Source organism: Cryptomeria japonica, chromosome 6, assembly GCF_030272615.1.
Source record: "Cryptomeria japonica chromosome 6, Sugi_1.0, whole genome shotgun sequence".
In the NCBI taxonomy this organism is placed as follows: domain Eukaryota; kingdom Viridiplantae; phylum Streptophyta; class Pinopsida; order Cupressales; family Cupressaceae; genus Cryptomeria; species Cryptomeria japonica.
This window is the reverse complement of record NC_081410.1, coordinates 141,032,642-141,038,288: the sequence shown is the minus strand read 5'-3', so window position 1 is coordinate 141,038,288 and position 5,647 is coordinate 141,032,642.

The window sequence follows — 5,647 nt, the reverse complement described above, 5'->3', positions numbered from 1 at the left end:
ACAGATTTTGACTACCTAGTAATGAGAGGATTCACTCATGAACTAGTTTTAACCTACGTAGATGTGTCTCTTAGGATGAGCTTATCCTAGATGTAGAAACAATCTAAAAAGTGATGTGATGTGTTTGATTTCAAGCAATATCTAAAAAGGAATCGTGGGACAAGAACCTCTTAATGTTTTGAGAGTTGGGATGGATTGATGATGAAGTGATGATGTATGAGTGAGATGATGGATGTTTTGTTTTCAACTTCAATAAAAACTTTGTGTTACAAATGGAACAAACTCTACCTCTTCCCTTTCAGGCATTGGTGGCACTTCTCGAGCTGTGTTGTAGGTGATACAGATGTTTGGGAAGAAATTGGGATTATTCTTTCCTCCTTGATTTTTGTGATAACTCAGAGCTCTATATTGCATAAAAGCTCTGCGGTTCAATGATTCGGAATCAAACTCGTTTGTTTTACCTTGAAGATAGAGATGCATGCGATGTAGAAAGACTCTATGTGAGACAAAGATTTGTCTATTGAGATAGAAGAATTTCCTCCTTTTGATCAAAGCCTTTGAGCTTAGTGGTCTCCTTTTCAAGGTGATACTCTGATGACACTTCTTCTTTCACAAGATGTGAAGAATGGTCATAAATTTTTGACTCTTTGTTTGTTTGCACTTTGTTTTTGGTATTTTTGGTTGTGTTGACAGATGTTGGATGAATACTTTGTTTTTGGGATTGATTTTCTGATTTTTCTTTGACAAGAAAACAAAGCAAGCACACAAACACAAGATTGTAGCCTCAAAGGCACAAATGAGTATGGGTCTAGATCAACCCAATTCTTGGACTTGTTTTTGACCCTTCCTTTAGATGTATTTTAAGGTGTATTTCCAAAGCCTGAAGTCGGCTCAATTCGCACTAGGTCTGTAAAATGAACACATTTCAAACACTTTTTATCCCTAAGGTCAAATGGCCAGTTGTGATAAATTTAGCCCACATCTTGATATTTCTTCGACTTTGGTACTACATACCTTATGAATCCCGCCGTGGTAGGTAAGGATGTGATATACTAAGTCTTGCACGAGCATAACAAATAGATGATCCCTATGATGGGGGAGTCACCACTTTTATCAAGCCAGAAGTGACTTTTCAAAAAGCTATGTTTCTACTCAAGGAAATATGTATGGTGAGTATCTTGGGAGCAAAACCTTCTATGCTCTTACACTAAATTATACCTCAAATATCCTCAATCAATAGAATAGGTGGGCTACTACTTAAAGGTGTTTAGTCATGTTCGATGTTTTTGGACATAAGTTCATTCTGCAGTGACTCACTTAAGAGCCTTGTAACTGGTGGTGGGGCCCATTTGTCCTTTTGGCCAGTTACACTGTAGGAACAGCTATACCCAAGGCTACAGCTTTCGCTCTCACCTGATTTCTATAGCAGCTCAAAGGATTTACCGCTCGAGGTCGTTCCCAAGAGTATCGATCCCTTGGCAGGCCTCTCTTAAAAAGATAAAATGTGAGTGTTACTAACACTTTTCTCTTGCACCTAGGACCACGAGAGCCAAGGGAGAGGATAGTGTGTGTTAGAAGTAGGTCCACTCGACTGACTTTTGTGCACAAGCGTGCCAAACACGAAATTCACTTGTTCTTTTTAATCCAACATTTGCAAAGATGATCTAACTATTTGGAGATGTTGCTCCAACAGCCATGGTGTTCTTTTTAACTTCAAAGGCAATGTGTTTTGTAATCTAGAATTTGGAAATCCTGGTCAACTTAATGAAAAACACGTTTTGCTTGAAGGAAATTTTGTTTGCAAAAATCAATCAAAAACAAGTGGTTTGTCAGTTTTATTTGCACCAAATTTTTGAAATGTGGATTGTAAATTTTAGGTCCCAATTGATGCAATGAAATCAAATTTTGTGTTTGTTAATTTTAAGCACCAAAGAAAATGAGGCCTAACTAGAAAACAATGAAAAACTATTTTTTTGTGTTTTTAAGTTCTTTTTAAGCACTTTAAATGAAATTTTTTTTTTTTTGTGATTTTTGTTGGGTTGTTAACCTGCACAAAGAAAAGAAACAAGTTAATAAAATCAATGCTCAAAGGGGGGCTTCCACAAGCCTAAATTCTGATTTTTTGGTTACAAGTCAATTTGGGCGACACTCTGTTGCAATAGCGCTATTCTATGTTTTTGTAGAAGCGCTGATTCATACAATAGCGCTATTCTGCGTGAGCAGAAGCGCTAATTTAAACGGTAGCGCTGAAAGAAGAGAAAAATCCGAGAAGACAAAGGTGCTGGAAGTGTGTCAATAGCGCTGAAACTGTGACAATAGCGCTAGAATGTTTCCAATAGCGCTGAAACATTTTCAATAGCGCTATCTTAGGATCAATAGCGCTAAAAGAAATTGTTGCAACAGCGCTAAAACGCGTTCAATAGCGCCGAAGCGCGACCTATGTGGGAATTTCAACAAACAAAATGTTAATTTCAAAAAAAAATGATCAGAAGGTTGTGTGTTCGATTCACGTCGGGTTCACCAAATGATGCCCTCCTAAATGGCACAAGGTTTTAGTCTAAGATCAAACAACACAAAAACACACAAAGTATTAGCGTTAGTCAATCAAAAACTAAAACATATGAAGGCATTCCAAGAGAGACACTAAAAACATGCTAATGAATTTAACTAAAGAAGTAAAGACAATGAGACATCTCCAACTATCTCTTAGCATGATATTAGCTCCTTCTCCCTTGTTCCTCTCCTCTCCAAGTTCCAAAATAGTGTAGCTCTCAGCAGCTTTTTGCACTATGGATGCTTATGGAGGATTGAGATTTGTAGAATAGCTCCAAACATGAAATGAAAAGCTATTTTTTTAATGCTAAAATGATTGATTTTACCAAAAAGACAAGATTTTAGTTATGATATGCTAAATGCTCTATAAAATGGCTATAGTCTAAATTCTTACAAGTTTTTCAGGATCTGGATTATGAAGGAATGGGCTCTATTTATAGGAAAAATGGAGCAATGGATGGTTGAGATTGAGTAATCTCAACAAGGGTCAGGATTGAATGATTTCAAATCCATGTGAGGGCTTTCAACCCAATCCCAGGATGACAAGTGTCAATGTGAGATAGGTTGAGAGGAGAGGGAATAAGCATTAAATACCTGACATGACTTTGGGATTTAGAGTCAAGGTTGGTTGAATGAATAAACTCTTTATTCAAAGAATAAAGCTTTTATCCAATGGATAAAATCTTGTGCAAATGTGAAATGGATGAATATGGTCAAAACAATAAATGTTTGGGGAGACAAGATTGAAATAACCATAAATGGTTATGTAAGAGCCATAAATGGTCATGTAAGAGCCATTAGTGGTCTTGGAAGACTTTGGGGGTTAATTTGTTGAACACACAAAGCATTAAATGCTTTTCAAAGACTTTGGAGTCTTTGAGAAGTGACTCCATTTTGCTTAGGAATGTGACAATAATTAGGGGATGGATTAAGTTAATTAGGAAGGGGTTAGAAGAATCTAGAAGGGGATTAGGTTTGCAAGTGGATTTGGTGGGTGAGGGAAAATAGGATTTTATTAAAATAAAAATTCATTTATTCCAAAATATGTGCAAGTTGCATTTGTAGGAAAATGCAAGTGGGGTGGGGATAATGATTTAAATAAATATTTTATTTAATTTATTTAAAAGAGGAATAGGGGGATTTAATTAAATAAATAGATTTTATTTATTTAATTGATTTGTATTTGGTTTAATGAATTAATTAAAATAAATTGAATAATTTATTTAATTAATAGAAGAATGTTTGGGGATGAATTAATTAAATATTTATTTAATTAACTGATGGCTAGTGGATTTTTAATCAAATAAATACAAAATATTCATTTAATTAAAGTGGACAGATTTGTGTGACTACAATAAGTACATGTCTTATGGCTAAATTTGATGATAGTTGGATATGGCATAGGAGACTCTGCCATGTAAACTTTGATAACATTGTGAAGGCTAGTAAGACCAAGGTAGTCAGAGGATTGCTGGTACTAAGCAAACTAGAAAATCCTTTGTGCAGAGAATGTCAACTGGGGAAAATGTCTTCCTCAACTTTCAAAGGATCTTTCACAACAGACAATTTACTTGATGTTGTGCATACTGATTTGTGTGTTCCTATGAAAATTAGGAGTGTGTAGGGAGATAAGTATTTTATGATTCTTACAGATGATTGCTCAAGAATGATGTGGCTCACATTCTTGAAGGACAAGTCTGAAGCCTTTGGAAAGTTCAAAGCTTTCAGAGCATTGGTAGAAAAACAAAGTGGTAGAAGAATCAAATGCCTTAGAACTGATCAAGGAGGGGAATTCACTTCCGATGAATTCAACAAATATTGTGAAGAGAATGGTATCAAGAGGCAACTATTTTGCCCCCTAGACTCCACCACTGAATGGCTTAGCAGAGAGAAACAACCGGACTATGGTTGAAGCAGCTAGAACTATGTTGATCCAAGGAAAAGTTGCTCACACCTTTTTTAGAGAAGCGGCGAGCACTATAGTATACACAATGAACCGAGTACTCATCAAGAAAGGAAAGGATAAGACTCCTTATGAGTATTGGACTGGTAAGACAACAGTGGTAAGCTACTTTAGAATGTTTGCTAGTAGATGTTATATCAAAAGAAGTGAACATCAGAGAAAGTTCAATGAAAAATGTGATCAAGGAATATTCCTAAGATATTCCACCAAGAAAAAATCTCTCAAATGTTTCAACAACAAGACTCAGAGAATTGTTGAAAGCATCAATGTTAGAGTTGATGAAAATCCTGGAAAACCTGAGGAAACCGACAGTAAGCAAGTAAGAGATGAACCGGTAGTAACCTTCTGGGAACCGATTGCTAATCAACCAAGTACCAGTAACAGTGTTCCTACACCGGTAGATGTTGATGCTAATGAAGATGAGGATGAAGAAGAAAAGCAAGAGGAATTAGTCAAGAGCATTCCTCGATATGTCAAACTGAATCATGATCCAAAGCATATCATAGGAGATAAGGATGCAGGAATCCTGACAAGAAGAAAGGTTAGAGAGAATTCTCGTATGATCTCTGAATTTGAGCCTAAATCATTCAAAGAGGTGCACAAAGATGAAGACTGGATCAAGGCAATGGAGGAGGAACTTGACCAGAAAGAGAAGAATGGTACATGGTCTTTGGTACCCAGATCGGAGCATAAAAATGTCATTGGAACCAAATGGGTTTTCAAAAACAAGCTGAATGAGGATGGCACAGTGGTAAGGAACAAAGCTAGACTAGTATGTAAAGGATATGCTCAAGAAGAAGGAGAAGACTATGGAGAAACCTTTGCCCCAGTAGCCAGATTGGCAGGAGTTTGTATGCTTCTTGCATATGTAGCTTTTAAATGATTCAAGGTATACGAAATGGATGTAAAATCTATATTCCTAAATGAAACACTTGAAGAGGAGGTGTATATAGAGAAACCAGATGGTTTTGCCCTATCAGAAGATAGTGACATGGTGTGTAGGCTACATAAACCCTTGTATGGACTGAAGCAGGCACCTAGAGCATGGTATGAACGCTTGCACTCCAATCTTGTGAAGATTGGATTTGAAAGAACAAGTGAAGATAGCAATATCTACTTGAAATCAGAAGG